Source organism: Rattus norvegicus, chromosome 1 (assembly GCF_021556685.1).
Source record: "Rattus norvegicus strain SHRSP/BbbUtx chromosome 1, alternate assembly SHRSP_T2T, whole genome shotgun sequence".
NCBI classification, from domain to species: Eukaryota; Metazoa; Chordata; class Mammalia; order Rodentia; family Muridae; genus Rattus; species Rattus norvegicus.
The window spans coordinates 124,456,707-124,478,516 of record NC_141534.1 but is presented as its reverse complement, the minus strand read 5'-3'; the positions used below and the strand labels follow the sequence as shown (position 1 = coordinate 124,478,516).

The window sequence follows — 21,810 nt, the reverse complement described above, 5'->3', positions numbered from 1 at the left end:
TATTCATGTTTTCTTTATACAATAATTGTGTTTTTTGTTTCCGTATAACGTTACAGCTATATTGTTTTAGTTGGCATGGGTATTACTGATTACTACATTGAATAAGTGAATTCCTTTTGTTAGAATGGCAATTTTCATAAGAATAGCCCTGATAATCCATGACCATAAAAGACATGTAGAGCTCTGTTTTCTGTTTTAATTTTCTTAAATTTGCAATTCTTATACCTTACATTTTCATTATAAACTTTTGAATTTTCTACAGTTATCAATATAGTATATATTGTATGTACACATACACACACATATATGTATATATGTACATAAATGATACTTTTCATAACATGGTGTTAATATATATTTATAATATATTTAACAATGTTGCACATAAATTTATAATATATATGTATTGTAAAGGATATTGTGTCTATTATTTCCTTCTCAAAATATTCATTACTGAAACATTATTTTTTCACTAACTTTTAATCCTGGAACATTACTGAATGTAATTACTAGCACTATGCAGTCTCTGGTTATATATTTAGTACCTTTTACTTATAGGATCCTATCATATTTAAATGATCATGAATTGACTTCTGCTTTTCTTACTCCTACTGTCTTCATAACTTACACACTTGTTGCTTCCCTAAGATTCCTAATATTGTACTGAATAAGACATGGAATGTGACCTTCCTAGTCTTGTTTCTGATTTTAATGAAAATACTTTGAGTTTCTTCATTTACTAGGACGCTAGGTCTGAGTTAGTCCTTTCTTGCCTTAATGCTGGAATGGGTTCACTTTATCCTTACCAGTGACCACATTTCTAAGGAAACAGGACACTTGCTTCCCTACTAGACATTTACTCCAATAGCAATGTCTGCATGCATGGTTGGAGTTTTGAGAAAACCTTCATCCTCCTTCCTTTAATTTGTCCTTGGTCTTGTGACAGGTGTACCTTTAACTGTAACCATTGGAGTTCATATTTACAACAGCCATGACATTTATAGAGACAGCATTTCACAGCATTTCTCTAATCCTCTAGGTTATTTAATTCCTGCAACTTTTTCTTTAATATATCTTGATGCCAAAGCAGGTTGTTTGAGATGTCCCAACTGTGGCTGAATAATAATAGTCCTTATTCTCAGTATTTTTAGTAGTTATTCATTCTAGTGCTAATCAACACCCACTATAATAAGAGTCTTATCTACTCAAAGAATCGTGAGAATGTAACGATGGAAATAAACACAATAGTTAAAAGGGTATTTGACAAAATGACCATTTAGGAAAATAATATTATTATATTCTCTGCTAGGATCTAAAATTTCTTAGGTATGTTTGCTGCCAATGTTTGCAGTACCATTCCGGAATTCTCTGCTGCAGAAAAGGCATTGATTCTAATCAAGAATGAGGTTGGTTACTTGAATAAGTAGTATTACCAAAATTAGACTACGAGTGCATTTGACGTGGCAGGCCATTAATGTAGCCTTTAAGGTTTATCAATGGATAAGAAAATTATGAAGTTTTTCCCTGTACTTAGAAAACGCAGAGTCATCTTCTAGCACTATTAAAACTAGCCAGCAAGGAAAGTTTCCTGTATAGCTTAAGTTTGATTTCTCAACGTAAAGCAAATACAATGTAAAGTCTCTGTAATAACACGGTCTTACCATGATGCTAAAGAAGGCAGACCTCTGCTACACATTTAGCTGGAGCCATGGACTCAAGTATCATACTGATTGTTTGGTAATTGTTCCTGGGGGCTCTGAAGAATCCAGATAGTTGATAAAGCTGCTCTTCCAGAGATTGCAAACCATATATTGGCTGCATTCCTTCCCATAACAATTCCATTGGGGTCCCTGGGATCAGTCTACTTGCTGCCTGTCAGGAGTTGCATCTATTTTAGGGGCTACAGCCTCTAAAAGGATAGTTATAACAGATTCCTATCTGAAAACACTTCTTGGCAGCAATAGTATTTTTTGCCTCTGCAAATGGATGGTTGCTAAAGTGGGGCGGGTACTAGATAGCCTCTCCTTCAGTCTCTAATTCATTTTTTTTTTTGCATTTTCTTTACACATGAACATTTCTGGGTTAAAGAATTTGAGGTGGGTGGATGGCTCTATCCCTCAATTGGAGACCATGTCTATCTATGAAAGTTGGTTTCTTCAAGTAGTATCTCCACGCTTTTGTGTATCTTAGCTAACATCATCCCTCTTATGTCCTGAGGGCCTCTTGCATCCCTGGCATCTAGGACTTTCTAGTCCCCCTCCATACCTCAAGCCTGCATCATATTTGTATTCATTATCCAGTCATTCTGCACTTCTCTCCAGTCTCATCCCACAACTAACCCTCCCCTCCCTTCATCCCCCCACAACCAACTCCCCTACACCAAGTCCTTCCTTGCTTCTGCCACCCATGATTATTTTCTTCCCACATCTAAATGGGATGGAAGCATCCACACTTGGTAAGCTTCATAGGGTCTGTGAGTCCTGGGAGTTCTGAGATATGAGGGTAATATCTATTTATCAGTGAGGCAATACTAGGAGTGTCCTTTTGGATCAGAGTTATCATATTCATGATGATATTTTCGAGTTCCACCCATTTGCATTCAATATTGGCAAAGTCTTCATTTTTATTAGATAAGTAGTATTCAATTGTGTAAACATACCATGTTTTCTGTATCCATTCTTCTGTTGATAGACATCTGGGTTGATCCCAGCTTCTGGCTCTTATAATAAGACTGCCATGAACATAACCAAACACATGTTCTTGTTATATATTGGAGCATCTTTTGAAGGACAGTGGTCTTGAGGTAAATATATTTCCAATTTTCTGAGGAACTTCTAGACTGCTTCCAGAGTGGTTGTACCTTCTTACAATCCCACGAACAATGGAGGGGTGTTCCTTTTTCTCCACATAATTGACACTATCTACTGTCAACTGAGATTTTGATCTTACCCATTCTTTTGGGTATGAACTGGAATACAAGTGTTGTTTTGATACAATTTGCCTGAAGACTAAGTATGTTGAACAATTTTTTAGGGACTTCATGGTCATTCAAGATTCCTCAGTTGAGAATTTTCTGTTTAGCTCTATACGTCATTTTTAAATTGGATAACTTGATTCTCTGGAGTCTAAATTATTGAGTTCTTTGTATATTTTGGATATTACATCTCTATCAGATATAGGATTGTTACATGGTTGTTGTTGTTTTTTTCTTTAAACAGTGTCCTTTGCCTTACAGAAATCTTCAGTTTAATGGGGTCCCATTTATCAATTGTTGATCTCAAAGCCTGAGCCATTGGAGTTATGTTTGGATGTTTTCCCCTGTGACAATATGATCAAGGCTCTTTCCCATTTTTGCTTCTATCGGATTGAGTGTATCTGGTTTCATGTGCAGGTCCTTGTTCCACTTGGAGTTGAGAAATGTAAAAGACGATAAAAATCGTTCAATATCCATTTTTCTATTTGCAGATCTCCACTGAGACCAGCACCATTTGTTGAAAATGCTTACTTTTTTGACTGTACTGTTTTCACTTCTTTGTCAATGATCAGGTGAACATACGTGTGTGGTTTCATTTCTGGGTCTTCAGTTCTATTTTATTCATCTACCTGGCTGTCTCTGTACCAATACCATTCAGTTTTTATCACTATTCCTTTGTAGCAAAGCTTGAGTTCAGGGATAGTGATTCACGCAGAAGTTCCTTAATTGTTGGATATAATTGTCACTATACTGGGTTTTTTATTATTCCAGAAAATGGTGAGAATTAGTCTTTCTATATTTGTGAAGAATTGAGTTGGAATTTTGATCGGGATTTCATGGAAAGTGTGATTCCTTTTGATAAATGAACATAGTTACTATGTTAATCCTACTCCTCCATGATCATGTGAAGTCTTACAATTTTCTGTGGTCTTTTTTTATTTCTTTCTTCAGAGATTTAAAATTCTTGTCATACAGACCTTTCACTTGCTAGTTAGGGTCACAGCAAGATATTTTATATTATTTGTGGCTATTATAAAGGGTGTTGTTTTCCTATTATCTTTCTTGGTGCATTTGCATTTTCCATAGAAGAAGGCTATTCATTTGAGCTAATTTTATATTCAGCCACTTTGGTCAAGTTTTTTTTTTTAATCAGGCTTAGTTATTCTCTGGTGGAACTTTGGGGTCACTTAACTATACTGTCATTTAATCTGCCAGTAGTGATATTTTAACTTCTTCCTTTCCAATTTGTTTCCCTTTGACATTTTTTATTGTCTAATTGTTCTGGCTAGAACATCAAGTAACGTATTGGATAAAAAGAGAAACAGTGAGCAGCCTTGTCTTGTTACTGATTTTACTGTTGGACTGTTTCAAGTTTCTCTCCATTAAATTTGATGGTGGCTGTTAGTTTTCTGTATATTGTTTTTATTATGTTTAGGTATGTTCTGTGAATTTTTGTTCTATCCAAGAATTTTGACATGATGAGGTGTTATATTTTGCCAATTTTTTTTATACTAACTTCAGTTTTTAAACAAAAGCCCCTTATTGCACAAACAGAAGTTATTCTCAAAGGAATGGAGACACTTGCTGAAAAATCCTCAGAACCAATCTCTGAATCACTACAAGCCTGCAAAAAAAGATAGGCACCCAGTGACATTGCTAAATGCCACTGAGAGTTCAAGTAAGAATATATTTCATGTTGATTAAGGAGCAGAGGATATTAAATCCAACATGACATCTTATTAAGGCTCACAGTGACCTCTTTTATGTTATAGAGGTCCCCTTTAATTAAAATTGGAGGATTCCTTTGTTATTAAAACAGTTTTTGTATAGAAACATGATTCTTCATTTTAATCATTCTTTTCCCAATGTTGTCCAGTGAAACTGGAATCGCCCATCTACCTTATACATGTTGATATCAGTAAAAATGGTATAATTTCCTGTTCACTCTTTTTATTAGTCATGGATTGCTAGAGTAACAGAAATTATGAAATAAATATATAATATCCTACCTGAGATGATTTCAAATGATTTACAGGCTGTAGTCAATCTAGCTGAATAATAGCTGTCTATGAATAGAAGTTCCAAGAACCTTGTAGTTGTTCATGCTACATGTCTTAGCTGCTCTGTGGTATACAACAGGATTATGATAAAAGCAGTCTTTAAGAACAATTAAGTAATGGATATGGTAGTGAGGTAAAATCAAGGAAGGGAAACAGAAAAACATTCCTTCTACCCTGTCCTTTCATAGGATTACAGTAGAAGATGCAACCCATATTAAAGTCAGATTTTAAATATTAAATTAAATGTTGCATCTTCACATCTCAAAGATCCAGATTGAAAGTAGTCATTCCAATTTAAAACTAAGTAAAACTTATTCAAAAGTGTCCTCAAATCAGGACTTTTACCTAATTCCTGATTTTATATAAGGTGTCAACCAAAAGTAGCTTTCACACACACACAAAATCCTCTCAGATTTTGATTGATTGATAAACTTTTAGGATATTGTTATTTGCCTTGTGTGCATAAGGGGATATATTTTTGATTATATACACATATATGTGTGTAGGTACGCATGGGCATGCATATATTGACTACAAGTCAATCTCTATGATTTTCCTCCCCACCTTAATACTTCAAAAATACTTTTTTTATTGAGTTACTTTAAAAACGAGAAATACAGTGAGTTTGAAATTCACCGAAGTACATTCAGGATTTAATATTCTCATTGTACCACGTGGTTTTTAGAGAGCATGTCAAGTTTTTAAGTTACAAAATGTTCCTCACTCTTTTATAAAACTGTATTTTCATAATTTTCCTTCCACTAAATAAGTGCATTTTACAAAAGAGTGTACACCATTTTTATACAAATGCTGAGGCAAAAAGGAGTTAAAGTTTTTATATGTAGACACACACTACCTGAGCATACGGAAGCACAAGGCACAGACAAATAATAATAGTACACACATACATACACATACACACACACAAACATACACACACAAATACGCACACATCACACACACACACATACACATACACACACACACACACACACACACACACACACACACACACACCAGCTACAGGTTCTTTAAGAGTGGTGTCTCTCAAATTTAAAAACTTTAGTCTATGGAAATTAGAGTTACAAGGGACAATAAAAGTATAAGTATTCAGGAAGTATTCAGGAGGCCAGAGAAAAAAGGGCACCCATATTTTGAATCATATTTAAGATATGGGTATTAAGCATTTTATTATATGAAATAATATAATATATACCTGAATATGTACGTAGAGCTTGTATAATATATGTATATGTATATATATATACATGTACATAAAACATACCATATATGTCTGTGTGTTCATGTATATACACACAAATATACAATTTTGTGGTTTCATCAGTACAAAAGGGGCCAGCCAACTCCTGAATAAAATATTGGTGATGAATTTAAAAAACTTGTAATCTGTAAGTGGGGGAAGAGAAACTATGAAGCACTAAGCTTCATGGGCAGATTTGTGATGATGATAGGAAAATCAAAGAGCATATAGCAAAGGAAATGGTCATGATAAATGAATTCTCAGGGTATAAATTCTTTTTAGCTCTCATAGAGCTACAACATAGAATTCATTCTTGCACTTAGATCCACAATCTAAACTATGCTTAAAGGAGTGAGTATCTCTATATGGCTCACTGTGCCATACACTATTTGAAAAAAACAGAAAATGTGATGGAAACTTCTAAAAAGATGCTTAGTAGAGTGCAGGGGGATAAAGAATATGAAATAATGGTGCTGTTTTCTAAGAATTTAAACAGTCATCTCAAAGTCAAATCCTATCCCTGATGTCTATATGGACTACTTAAGGTGTGTTCTTCAGAGATATAGGAAGAATGCTGCAGGACGCTGTTAGATGGCACATCACATTATACACAAATTAACAAAATAAAGTTCAATAAATAACCTCTGAGACTGACTGACATTAAAACCAGATGGAGAGAAATATTTGCCATGAGCACATACAAAATACAGATTTAAAAGTGAAATCGATTTATTTAACAATTGTGTATATATTTATGCTTCATTCTTTATATTTGCATTTTCTGCATATTTTCAGTCACATTACAATTTACATAACAAATAGGTCTTTATTAGTTGAGGTGCTGAAGCCGGTTGTACTTTAAAATACCCCATCATTGGAGAGTTGCCACATTTACTTTTTTCAGCAACCATGATGGGGGCAGAACTTCTGGCAACAGTAATTTCAGATACCTTCTTCAGTGATGGTCATTAGTACTTCTGGATTGGCCAAGGATATATGCTATTTTTTTTTATTAAGTTTGGGCAATTAGCTCTATACAGTGGTTGGGTGGACGGGTTTCGGGTGTTATTCTGAATGATCAGAAGCAGTTGACCTACAGGTAGATCCTATTGGCTTCTGAATGCAGGTAGTCCTCAGATATCAGCATGGAGACAACCCTTCGCACCCCAGGTTTGTTTTGCAAGTGGTACAAAACTTTTATCCTTAAATCAACCTCTCTTCAATCATTCCTCTTAGGATGATTGCTTATCAAAATTGTTAACCTTTTGTCAATCCCAACCAAATCTATTTAAGAAGAAGTACCATTTTCTGAGCCAAGGACTAAACTCCAACTCTAGGAAGAGAGTCACAAAGTTCACCTACACAATCATCCTATGCCCACCCCTTGCCCCTTAACAACAGTTAGTCAGGCTACAATAAGAGTCAAGATACACATAAATGTCTTAAGACATCCTGCAGAGAATAGAAAATCATCCTGTTCATCAGTTGGGTTTGTCCCTGTGTTCTGTTCCTGCAGAATACACCAGAATGCAGTTTATAAAATATTAACTTGTTGACGCTTATGGAAATTCACAAATTGATTTAACCATAATAAAAACACCGAATACCTAAACTGGGGTCTCTCCCTCTGATATGCTGTAATGGGGAGAGTGGGATACCTTGAAATAGTGTTCATAATAAAGACCCTTACATATTTACATTAGAATTGGCTCCAATAGGGCCTTTTGGGGTCCCTAAAAATTGGGGATAACATTGTAACTAACCAGTTAAAAAGGTCAGTTTACCTTGTTTGTAGATACTGAACTCTGCTTTGTAACTTTCTACCAAGAGCTGTTAGATAAGCCTTACTAGAATAAACATAATTCTGTTTCTAAGTGACTTTTTCCTCTTATATATACATAAAGAAGGGTATTGAGCAAATTACTATTGTTCTCGTTTTGACTATTAGTCTTATTCAATTTTTATTATGACAATTATTATTATTATTATTATTATTATTATTATTATTATTATTACGTTTATTCTTCTCTCGCTCATTACACTCCATTTCCCTTCAACCACTCTATGCATCTCTCCACAATAGTTCTCCTGTCACCCCAGATCCACTCCTTCCATTCCCTTTAAAAACAAAGCAAAGTGGTGTTGGGCATTTAGCTCAGTGGTAGAATGCTTCCCTAGCAAGCGCAAAGCCCTGGGTTCGGTCCCCAGCTCTGAAAAAAAAAAAAAAAGCCAAGCAACAACAACAACAGGAACAAAACAAAATAACAACAAAAACCCTGGTAACTGGCTTCCCAAGGATGTGTTAACAGAACACCCGACCTTAGCATAAAAAGTTGCAGTAAGGTTAGGACCAAAACCTCTCATCAATGCTGGGTGAAGGAACCATCAGTGATTTAACTGTTGCTGCACAAAGCAATTGGCAGCCCTCCTTGGGATGAGTGGTATGTTTAACACTTACTTTTAAGTTTCACTTAGACTATTTTGATGAGTGGATTTAGTATTACATTAATTAGAAAAATATACTTTCTAGAAAATACCGAGGAATGCTTTTCTCTTTTCAGTACAGTCAACAATAACTAAAATCCAATTGCAGAGTACTGCTCCAATCAGTAGACCCGCTACAGGAAGTAAGTCATAAAAGCGCTGCAGGCTGCGATGTCTCACCCCTCCCCCACCCCGCCATCCCCAGCTTCCAGGCTTCCAGAAAGACTATTAACATGGTGAAACTACAAGGACCAAAATTCCTTTCGGTTTTCAACTTCCTCTGGAGCCAAGCTTAGAAGTGACACACTCTTTCATTAACTTAATATGCTTGCAAGAACACGAAACCGTGGTTTGCTTTTCCAGTTTTCAGGTTTAGGATAATTTCGTTTGAATGAATTCGTAATTATACGAGTAGTACAAGTCCTCCTGTTTTTCGGTATTGTTTTTTTCAAATATAAATTTACAAATGAGCCGAAAACTATGTTTTGCTTTCTATATAAGGAAGTGGAGAGTTCAGCTTTAATTGAGGGATCACAGAAATCACGAACCACTTAGCATAATTTTAAAATGAAAATTTTTCTTGGGATTTTTAGCAGATTCGTAAGCTGTTGTTATTGTTTTTAACGTAAATTTAGATGTGATTCTTTAAATGGAATGTGGATATCTAATACAGGACATACTTTGAATTCTGAAGTTCTTTAATATATCCGCCAAAATGTATCTAAACACAGAAGGCAGAGACAAATTTTATAAGAGATGCTTGTTTCAGTGCTACATAATTTGTCCTCAAGAGTTATGCCAATTACAGTGTATGGATAGTCGTCTCAGTGACATTAAACAAATACTTGTCCTTTTTTAAAAATATTTATTACTCTTTTTATATTGTCAGAAAAGGAGTTTGTTAAGAATGCAAAAGAAACTTCAATGTAGTCTTTTTGTGAAGTCATTTTGGTTATATCAGAGTTTAGCATTGGATCTTAGCAAATAATTTACAGCCAAAGAGCAAGTGGAGGGCCAGTGGATGAAAAATGTCTAACTACTGAGGAAGGCTGGCTGAAAAAGGATCGGAGTGATAAGAAACCATCTTGAAAACAGGAGGAATGAGAAACATACTCAGTTAGGAAGACAAGTGGATTCTTGCTTATAGAAAAAATGGTCCTTGCAAAACAAAGGTTAAAGCAGTTCTATGTAGTACTTTGCAAACTATGTCACAAAACCATCTTTTATAAAAAGGGTTGATGTGGTCTATCATTGCGTCCAATAGCAAAAGACCAATGAGATGTGCCCACATCAAGTGAGGAAACTGAGGCAGTTTCAATATTATCTGAGAATAAGTATATTACAACAGATAGACTATTACAGGATCCAAAGATGGTTCTTATTAAAATAGAATTATATGTGAAATATACATATATCCTAAATAAAAGACTCGGTATTCTGGATGAAATTTGATTGAGGAAGGAAACAATGTCATTTTTAGGACATTTAAAATATTTTTGTAGCTGTTTTTCTGGTTTCTGCTGTAACTGTTTTCCCTTATAGGTTCAGGTATCTGTCTCTAGAGTTTTGTGTTTGTCGAATGCTCTACTTCTGTTTAACAGTGTCATTCCAATAATTAAAGTTTTTTTTTAAAAAGAAGATCTAACATTTTTAATCAAATTTCTCCTTTCCAATAAAAAACCCTAATAGTTTTGGAGAATTCTACCAACAAATATGGACTTTGCCTAAATTAATGTTTACTCTAATTCTCAATATCACCATAACAAAATAAAATTGAAAGTAAAATTCCTTGAAAATTCACTTTCCATAGAATTTCTGGCAGAGTTGTGGAGGTTTGCTGATATCTGTACCCAGTCATAAGAGACAGGGAAATTTTGAAACCATAGGAAAGAATTATGTCCCAGTCTTCATAACATGGTGTGATGCAAATTGTGTGAAAATGGCCTGTAATTTACTCTAACATTTCTGTCTAAACATTATGTCATTCTTTTTGCTTTTTGTAATTTTCTCCAGCAGCCAACTATTTATTGTAGGCAGTTGTAGCTATTACCTGAGAATAAATATATTACAACAATTATACTATATTGTCTGAGAATTCAAGGACTTTCTCTTACATAAGTAGAAATGTTACATATCTTTGAGCTCTTGTAGCTAACCCTCAACCTGTGGACACAACTGCTTAGTCTCAAATATCCGCTGAAGGTGGCAGCAGCTTTAAAAAATATTTTGTTTAACATTTTAAGGAAGCCAACTTTAAATATTAATATTCTGTATTATAATTAACACCTGCCTTTGTCCCAAGGGATTTCTCAGTCTTCATGGAAATGGAATCAAAATGACACTGAGATTCCACCTCACACAAGTCAGAATGCCTTAGACCAGAAACTCAGGTGGCAGAAGAAGCTTATGAGGATGTGTGTCACTCAGAGAAATCACTCAGAAAATTGGAGATAGTATTACCTGAGGATAGTATACCAATTCATGACACATACTAAAAAGATGCTCCAACATATAACAAGGACACATGCTCCACTATGTTCATAACAGCCTTATTTATAACAGCCAGAAGCTGGAACCCAGATGCCCTCGAAGAGAGGAATGTATGCAGAAAGTGTGGTACATTTATACAAAGGAGTACTATCCCACCTAGAGATCTACCCTGTAGGCATATACCAAATGCAGATACTATTGCTGAGGCATAGAAGTGCTTCCTGAGAGGAGCATGATATAGCTATCTGCTGAGAGTCTCTGTCAGAGCCTTACCAATACAGATGCGGATAATTGCAGCCAAACGTCATACTGAACACTGGGACCCAAATGAAGTGTTGGGGAGGACCTGAAGAAGCTAAAGGGTTTTGAAACCCCATCAAAAAAACCACAATATCATTGAACCAAACACAGCAGAGCTCTCAAGGACTAAACCACCAACCAAAGAATATACATGGAGGGACTCATGGCTCCAGCTGCCTATGTAGCAGAGGATGGCCTTATCTGGCATCAATGGGAGGGGAGGCCCTTGGTCCTGTGAAGGCTCAGTGCTAGGGCAGTGAGTCAGGAGTTGAGGGCATGGGAAAATCATGTTCATGGAAACAGGACCCGGGAGGTTGAGAGGCAGGGACCGGTTAGGAGAACCCAGGAAGGGAGAGGACATTTGAAATGTTCAATGTAAAAAATCTGTTTAAGTAATTTACTTAAAAAACTCTTAGAAATCCATATAAACAAACTCATAAAGAAAACTACAGGATCACTCCTTAGATGCAGAAATAACATTTGGCAAAATATAACACACTCACATGTTTAAAGTATTGGATAAATCAGGAATCCAAGGCCATACCTAAACATAATAATAACAATTTACTACAAACAAACAGCCAACACCAACTAAATGGAGAGACACCTGAAGGAATCACACTATAGTGGGAGACAAGCGAATGATGTTCACTCTCCCGATATATAATAAATATAGTACTCAAAGTGCTAGCTAGAAAAATAAGGCAACAAATAGAGATCAAGGGGATACAAATTTGCAAAGAAGAAATAAAGGTATCATTATATGCATATGATATGATAGTATATATAATTAATCACAAACATTCTTCCAGAGAATTACCCCAACAGATAAACAAGTTCGGCAAAGTTGACAAATATAAAATTAACTCAAATAAATCAAACTGACTGATAAATTGACTGAGAAAGAAATTAGGGAAATAACCTATAGATTAGGACAGAATCTTCACTACCTCCACATATGATAGAGTGCTCATATCAAACATATATTAAAAATCTCGAAAACTAACCAAAAAAATAAAGAAAAATATCCAAACAAAGAGTGGGTTATAGAAGTAAAATGAGAATTCACCACAGAGGGATCTTGAATGATTGAGAAGCACCTAAAGAAATGTACAAATTCCTTAGTGATGTGAGAAATGTAATGAAAATGACCATGAGTTTCCACTTTACATCAATGAGAATGACTAAGATAAAAGACTCAGGAGAAAGTGCATGTTGTCAAGTATGTGGAGAAAGAGGAACACTCCCAACTGCTGGTATTGGAACCTGGTACAACCACACTGGTAATCAATCAGAGGTTCCTCAAAAAAATTGGAAATAGGTCTACCTGAAGAAGCAACAATACCACTCTTTGGAATATACCCAAAAGAGGCCCCACCATGCTACAGGGGCACATGTTCCACATTTTTCTCAGGAGCCATGTTTTTGATAGTTAGAAGCTGGAAAACAGAACAGGTGCCCCATGAAAGAAGAATGAGTACAGTAAATGTGGTTCCTTTACACAGTGGAATACCACTCACCTATTAAGAACGAGGACATCCTGATTTTTGCAGGCAAAAGGATGTACTAAAAAAATCACCCTGAGTGAGGTAACTCAGACCCAAAAGTACATGCATGGTATGTTCTCACTTATAGGTTGATATTAGTTAAAGAAAATATATGTAATAATCAAGATCCAGTTAACAGAATTCAGAAAGTTCAGCAAACCAAAGGGCCCCATGTGAGGACACATCACTCCCATCTGGGAGTGGGAAGACAACAATAACAAGGTGGAGGTTTGATTGATCGGGGAGGGAAAGGGGACATGGGGCAGGTGAGGAAAAGGAGAAGATGATCTGGTATTGTGTGGGAGAAAGGACTGAAACCCTAAGTCCAACAGAAAAAATGGAAACAGGCAATTTCAAGGGGTCGAAGTTTGGGGATATCATCCAGAATATACCAAGGACCTGTGATGTAAGAAACTCTCAAGACTCAAAAGGAAGGACCTTAAACAAAATGCCCTACAATGCACATAGGAACTGGTAGAGACCACCTCACGCAAAAAGACAAGGCATCAAGTGATGGATGGGGTTCCTATCCCACTGTCAAAACTCTGACCCATAATTATTTTATTCTAAAAGAACTTCAGGGATGGAAATGGAGAGGAACCTGAGGAAAAAAAAGATCGAGAAACAGGCCCAAAGTGGGATCCGGTTCAAGGGGAAGCCCAAAGGCCTGACACTAGTACTGATGCTGGGGTGTGCTTACAAACAGGAGCCTAGCATGACTGCTCTCTGAAAGGCCCATCAAGCAGCTGAGAAAGTCAGATGCAGGTACTTATACCCAACCAATGGACAGAAGCTAATGAATCCTGTCGTTTAATTTGGGAAAAGCTGGAAAAAGCTGAGGAGGAGGAGGACCACCCTGTAGAGGTTCTAGTAGTCTCAATTAACCTGGACCCCTGAAATCTCTCAAACACCAGAACACCAGACAGCATACACAGCTGTCAGGAGGCCATTAATTAATTAATTAATTTAGGTGTAAAAGTTTAAAATGTATTTTGATGTTTTGAATAATTTAGACAAATCTCACAAAAAATTTAACTATGCTCTAATCTTCCAGAGAAATTATTCAATTAACATCTCCTATACGTCTGCTTGTTATGATCTGTGAAAACCACTCACATTGGTGCTGAAGATTCACTCTTCTTCCTTCTTCAATCCCTGCAGACATTTGCTCCTTAGACATATATTCAAACACTAATACAAAGTCCCAACCACTAAAATAGTCTATTTAATTATCTATCTTTGCAATTGGCACAATTAAAAAGAAATCAGGTCTACTTGAAAAATTCTGGCCAGCAAATCTGACAACTAGTCGGACAACTTGTTATACCATAAATTCAGACATTGGGTAATATCACAAATATATCTAACTAGGATTTTAAAACTAAGATTATGTAACAAAAGAATTAATGACTATCCATGACCTCTTGGTATAGCAGTCTTTCTAATTTTGTCTCAGGAAATTAAGTCTGGTTGGTCTTTGAAAACACCAATGATGTTCACTTAAGATGCTAGAAAATGCAGTGAAGAAGGTCCAAGTGATATTTCCTGACAATCCTTGTTTATATACTAAAAAAAAATGCAATTTCCTGTAACCTCATGTGTATGAGGTATTCAGTTTTCACTCATGAGAAATTTTTACTATTCTCTATAAAAATGACTGGTGTTCCTAATTCTTGTTAAGAGAGGGCTAGGGAACAGTTACAAAGCTAGGCTTTGAAATTTGAGGAATAGGCTTAGGAGCTGATTTAAATTTCTCTGTCTAGTACCACTGTAGCATTTTCCCATTCCTTTCTCCCCAAGGAAAGAACTTTATCAAAAGTATCTTTCTACTTAATTATCAGATGCACATTGTTCATTTAATTTCTGTCCTCTATACCAATCTTACCACCTCCTATCTCTCCTTCCTTCATACTGAGTTTGCCAAGACAGTATTAGTGACTACACATCTTGAACATTAAATCTGCCTAAATCCACAGGAACACTTCTCAAACAAGGCCCAAGCTTAAGCAGTTTTGTATCCTGCACTTGCCCTGAAACCGTGTTTGTAATACCTCTTGCTTTGGGACTTTTAGTTTGAATCCCATTTTCCTTCCAGAGCTCTTTTTTTCATTTTTTTTATTAACTTGAGTATTTCTTATATACATTTAGAGTGTTATTCCCTTTCCCGGTTTCCGGGCAAACATCCCCCTCCCCCCTTCCCTTCCTTATGTGTGTTCCCCTCCCAACCCTCCCCCCATTGCCGCCCTCCCCAAACAGTCTAGTTCACTGGGGGTTCAGTCTTAGCAGGACCCAGGGTTTCCCCTTCCACTGGTGCTCTTACTAGGATATTCATTGCTACCTATGAGGTCAGAGTCCAGGGTCAGTCCATGTATAGTCTTTAGGGAGTGGCTTAGTCCCTGGAAGCTCTGGTTGCTTGGCAATGTTGTACATATGGGGTCTCGAGCCCCTTCAAGCTCTTCCAGTTCTTTCTCTGATTCCTTCAACGGGGGTCCTATTCTCAGTTCAGTGGTTTGCTGCTGGCATTCGCCTCCGTATTTGCTGTATTCTGGCTGTGTCTCTCAGGAGCGATCTACATCCGGCTCCTGTTGGTCTGCACTTGTTTGCTTCATCCATCTTGTCTAATTGGGTGGCTATATATGTATGGGCCACATGTGGGGCAGACTCTGAATTGGTGTTCCTTCAGTCTCTGTTTTAATCTTTGCCTCTTTCTTCCTTGCCAAGGGTATTCTTGTTCCCCTTTTAAAGAAGGAGTGAAGCATTCACATTTTGATCATCCGTCTTGAGTTTCATTTGTTCTAGGCATCTATGGTAATTCAAGCTTTTGGGCTAATAGCCACTTAGCAATGAGTGCATACCATGTATGTCTTTCTGTGATTGGGTTAGTTCACTAAGGATGATATTTTCCAGTTCCAACCATTTGCCTACGAATTTCATAAAGTCATTGTTTTTGATAGCTGAGTAATATTCCATTGTGTAGATGTACCACATTTTCTGTATCCATTCCTCTGTTAAAGGGCATCTGGATTCTTTCCAGCTTCTGGCTATTATAAATAAGGCTGCGATGAACATAGTGGAGCACTTGTCTTTTTATATGTTGGGGCATTTTTGGGTATAGGCCCAAGAGAGGTATAGCTGGATCCTCAGGCAGTTCAATGTCCAATTTTCTGAGGAACCTCCAGACTGATTTCCAGAATGGTTGTACCAGTCTGCAAATCCACCAGCAATGGAGGAGTGTTCCTCTTTTTCAGCATCCTCGCCAGCATTTGCTGTCACCTGAGTTTTTGATCTTAGCCATACCTCACTGGCGTGAGGTGAAATCTCAGGGTTGTTTTGATTTGCATTTCCCTCATGACTCAAGATGTTGAACATTTCTTTGGGTGTTTCTCAGCCATTCGGCATTCCTCAGCTGTGAATTGTTTGTTTAGCTCTGAACCCCATTTTTTAATAGGGCTAATTGTGTCCCTGCGGTCTAACTTCTTGATTTCTTTGTATATTTTGGATATAAGGCATTGAAATTTGAGGAATAGGCTTAGGAGCTGATTTAAATTTCTCTGTCTAGTACCCCTGTAGCGTTTTCCCATTCCTTTCTCCCCAAGGAATAAACTTTATCAAAAGTATCTTTCTACTTAATTATCAGATGCATATTGTTCATTTAATTTCTGTCCTCTATACCAATCTCACCACCTCCTATTTCTCCTCCTTCATACTGAGTTTGCCAAGACAGTATTAGAGACTAGATATCTTGAACATTAAATCTGCCTAAATCCACATGAACACTTCTCAGACAAGGCCCCAGCTTAAGCAGTTGTGTACCCTGCACTTGCCCTGAAACCATGTTTGTAATACCTCTTGCTTTGGGACTTTTAGTTTGAATCCCATTTTCCTTCCAGAGTTCTTGAGCAAAACTTACTTTCGCTGTACCTTTGTTACAAGAATATTTCATCAATCCGTCCTTACCATTAGTTTTGAAACAATAAAGTTCACTGTCCTCTGCAATATTGTCTTTTCTTCAGACACTCGAGGACTTTTTCAAAAGTTTGTAATTGTCAAAATCTGTACAAATAAGGGATTCTTCCTCTGAGCAGACTACTGGTTTGTAGGAGTTGGGAAAGTGGGACCTAGAAGGGAAATCTGGTGACCTGCAGTATAAATCACCAGATATTTTAGACATTGTGAGTAATGTCTTTCAGTTAGTCTATTTTCTCAATTTCCACTATTGGCTACCATTTTTCGTATGCACTGATTCTTCAGATTTATCTTGCTTAATCTATCTATCTATCTATCTATCTATCTATCTATCTATCTATCTATCTATCTATCTATTTATCTATCTAATTCTATTTATTATCTCCACCTTTTTTTGTCTTTCTCTCCTTATTTTTTATTATACTAAATATATAATCCAAGATCAAGAAAAGTACAATGCATTTTCATTCAGTATTTAATCTAGTATCCTTGGAGTTTTATTCCCTCATGAACTAAACCTTGCTTCCCAAATGTACTGGAAGAAATTACCATTCAGTAATTTCAATACCAGAGTTACTAAAGAGAAGGAAATGCTTGTGTGGCTGGATAATAAATGCTGACCATTTTGGTCTAAACGTTCAATCAGATGTAAAGTCTCTGAGAAGTGATGCCTCAAGGTGAAGGTGCAGAAACTGTGCTCCAGAATGATGAGGTCATAAGTCTATCGCCTACCCATATCGCTAGTTATGCAGGCATGGAGATGTCATTGACAACAGCTCTGGCTTGTCACTTTGTGGCAGGGATTGATTTCTGAAAACATGACAGAAGAGACTAATGGTTCAAGTGCAACTCATTGGCTGCAAGGTTCCCCAGTATGGGGCATGTGCAAATAGCATAGGATGATAGACAAGATCAGCAGCACCAATGGGTTAGAGACAGCTCTAGCCCAAATGTCCAACTGTATATGTGCTACAGAGGAAGAGCTAGAGAAGTTATGGATATATTTAACAGATGCCAGAAAAAAGTAAGTGGATCACAATTATTAAGATATTGAGTTATTAACACGATTGAAGTTTCATTTTGCTTTGTTCCCATTGTTGCTTGATTCTTCTCTTGAAGTAACAAAGTAGTTTAAGACTTTTATTTTGATTTTACAAGACCATATTTTCCAAATGAGACTTTGGACTCTGATAGAAAATGTGGATTGTAAAAAGTTACTGGATTTTTAAGGTACTGCATTTGTAAACTGTTTGAAAGGGCAAGGCTGTGGGACTCTGCAAGTGCCAGGACAGGCATGCTTGATATTCAATATTTGGTAAAGTACTTGCCTAACTAAATAGATTTAAGCGTGAACTTCATCACAAATGCAGGTTGGATTGTACACACAAGGAACAACACCACCCAGAAGATAGAGGCAGAAAAATATGAATCTCAAGAAATCTATGGATTTCTCTGGACAGTCTGAATCCATATCAAAGGAAAGGTGATATATGTTCTGTGCTGTTGTATGCTGTAAGTATTTAATTGCTTTTCATTTTATAGCAGTTACATTGAATGTATTGAGTTGAGCTCCAGAAAATACTTTCAACTTTTAAACAATATCCATTCTATGAAAGATGATAGGGTCTTTTAAAATTGTATAATATATGATAGTATTGTGATTTGGTGGTAAGACTGTGATGACAAGATTCAGAACACAATGGTTTGAGTGAGATGCCCAATATTACTTTCAAATTTTCAAATACCCGACTCCATGTCTATGGCTGTTTGGGGAACATTAGGAGATACAATATTGCTGTGCAAAAAATATCCCTGAAGATAGCATTCTATCTTTCAAATATCCCATGATGTTTCAAATAGCCCTCTTTTCTTTTTCTTTGAAGTTTCAACTACTACTTCAGCAGCCTACTGCTTGCCATCCAAGATACAGAAAGTTGAGAAAAAATCTTTTCCTATTATAATTTTAATATTATTAAAATATTTTGTTGTTTTTACTAAAGGATTCCAAAACAGAATCCTGGCTGTAGTTAAAAACAATACTGACTCTCTGTCTATGCCTCTCAGATATTACATATAAAGGCATATACCAAATAGGCTGGACTTTCTGCACAAAAATTTATTTTTAAAAGTAATAATAATCAAAATTAAATGTAGATTTTAAAATGAAATTAAAAACATTCCTGGTAAATTGTCTCACATCTTTCATCATGTCATCCTAGAGATAGAAGCAAAAGGATTATGAAAGTTTGAAGACAGCCCCGGCATGAGACATTATCTCACAACTTTCAAATATAAAAAAAAAGTAATAAACAAATGAAGAAATTAAGTAATGTGGAAGAAGGAGGAAGAGGAGAGTACTGTAATAAGCAGAGGTAAATAAAAGCTCAAGAAACATGAGTAAAATGTTCATCGTATGTAAACTAGAAATCTATGCTATGGAACGGAGGGGTTTTGGGAAAATCGAGCATGTACAAATGAAACTTTTGACCAGAAAAATTTAAAAACATTACCTACATAATCCTTTATATTCCTAGATAGTGAACCCTGTATCTTTTGGGTTAATTTAAAAATCTATTAATTCCACCACACTACTATAACTTTTCTAGCTACCTATGTTAAATGCCCATTTAATTATGCCTGTATAATTCCTCTTTGTTACACAGATTTTGTAAGCAGTACACAGAACTTTTTGTAAGTTGCCCAAATAACAATATCAATGCTAGAAATTATAATCAAATCAGAGATTATGAAGGCATAGTTTTCATCTGTAGAACATCATAGCATAGATTATTGCACACATCTCATGCATTCCTTTATTCTTAGATACTACTGAGATGGTTATTCTCTCTTTAAATTTGATGTGATCGAGACTCACCTGAGAGGCAAACTCTCTGTCATCCTTGTGCACATTTAATTTAATTAGCTATTTCAGGTAGGAGAACCTGTCGCCCTGGGTAGGACCTGCTTCAAGAAACTTAGCACTGGCCTCTTCAGTAAAAATTTTGCTCTCTATGTCCCAGAAAGGACTCTGCAACTCAAATTAAGGAATTGATAATTGTACATATTCACAATTATTCATTATTGTATGATTAATAATACAATATTTTAAGACACACGGATTTCTTTTGGTATTTCCAGTGACCTAATCTTACTTTGCTGCACAGTATATGGATAGATCTAAAGAATTAAATATTTGTTTTCTTGTTTGGGTAACCCTATATAATTCCTGCCTTTTGTAGCTATTGTATATAATATGGAACATGAGAGAACTATAATATGATACCTTAATCTTAAAGTCCTAGGTGGCAGATATACATGGAAATCTGTATGATTAAGCCAACCCATTATATGCAACAACTTCTTGGCCTGAGAAAGTTACTGATAGAAATATAGTCGTTAAAATAATAAATCAAACTTTTTTACTGAATACTCGCTGCCAGTCATACTATGACAATATTACCAAATACAATACAACAACACTGACATTTCCCTGACTTTGTTCCTAATAAAAATCAATATTTGAAAGGAATCCTTAAAATTCAAATTGACAGAAATATGTTTTCAGCCATCTTTAAACTTCTCTTAGGGACTGATCTGTCATAGCACAGCCTGTTTCAGAGTGGTCACCTCCATCTCTCATTTTGGCTTGAATTAATATATTACAATAGTTATCTGCTCAGTCCTACATTGAAGCAACTTGAGCCACACAAGAATTGATTATGAAGGTTCTGCCATAGGATAGAAAGCAGAGTAATTCCGTATGCATTCAAAGCCACCTTATTATTTTTGAAGATTTTTGCACATTGTGCAAATTCAAAGCACATTTACTATTTCCTAATGCATTCCTCTTTCCAGTGTAGACTCTGATTCACAGGAAAAGATATTGCTTAGTCCATATCATATTTACATTTACTGGAAAATAATTCAGTGTATGAACATTTAAAATCAACAACCTTTCTATATTTTTGGTTTGTACATTCATTTGCAAAATAAGCATGCATCTAAATCACCAAGGCTTAAAGGTGCATAGAAGATCCTTTGTGATGTTTCTACTTGTAAAATCAAGTATTACCCTGTAAGAGGATATCCCAGAACTCATGTCAGGATTCTAAAAATTACATGGGACTGCAGATCTTGAGCCATAGACAGCCTTTGACACGTACATACTTCTATGCATTTCACCCCCAAAACAAACCCCGACACAAACACACAAAGAGAGAAGTGGGACAGAGAGAAAGAGACAAACAGAGAGAGAGCATGAGAGAGAGCAAGAGCAAGAGCAAGAGCAAGACAGAGAGAGAGAGAGAGAGAGAGAGAGAGAGAGAGAGAGAGAGAGAGAGAGAGAGAGAGAGGAGAGAACAGAGACTGATAGAGGCAGAGATGGAGACAGAGAAAAATATGCACACATGACTAAAATTAATAAAATCTAGGTAACCATGGTGACACATGATTTTACATCTAGAAACAGAGAAATGATAAACTTTCAGTGAACATGTTTGTATTGTGACAGTGCTATGGCAAGGCACATTTTATGTTAAGCAACTCTCTGTGTGTCCACCAGCCAATTTTATCTCATATCACTCCCTGTAAGAAAAGTTCCCAATAACCTTGATTCAGTGAGCCTCACGCAAAAATGTATAGTCATAATCATCTAGTTGTATGATATGACTAACTGGATATTTTTTTTACTTTGGCAACTTTCTTATGCAGATAGCCAAATATTTTTTT

At 36.1% G+C, this 21,810-nt stretch overlaps 1 protein-coding gene across 5 annotated transcripts in view; it reads left to right on the top strand.

Moving 5' to 3' along the window:
- LOC134483425 (uncharacterized) overlaps positions 1-21,810 on the top strand; it is a 329,893-nt gene that overhangs the window by 194,961 nt on the left and 113,122 nt on the right. For 3 of the 5 annotated variants that reach the window (XR_015646530.1, XM_087600960.1, XM_087600956.1), the window contains 2 exons: positions 18,453-18,594; positions 19,302-19,454. The gene's annotated coding sequence lies outside the window, so the exon portion shown is untranslated. Of the gene's footprint in view, positions 1-18,452; positions 18,595-19,301; positions 20,510-21,810 lie in introns of those variants that run through there. The other 2 variants (XR_015646535.1, XR_015646523.1) reach the window with 2 other exon arrangements.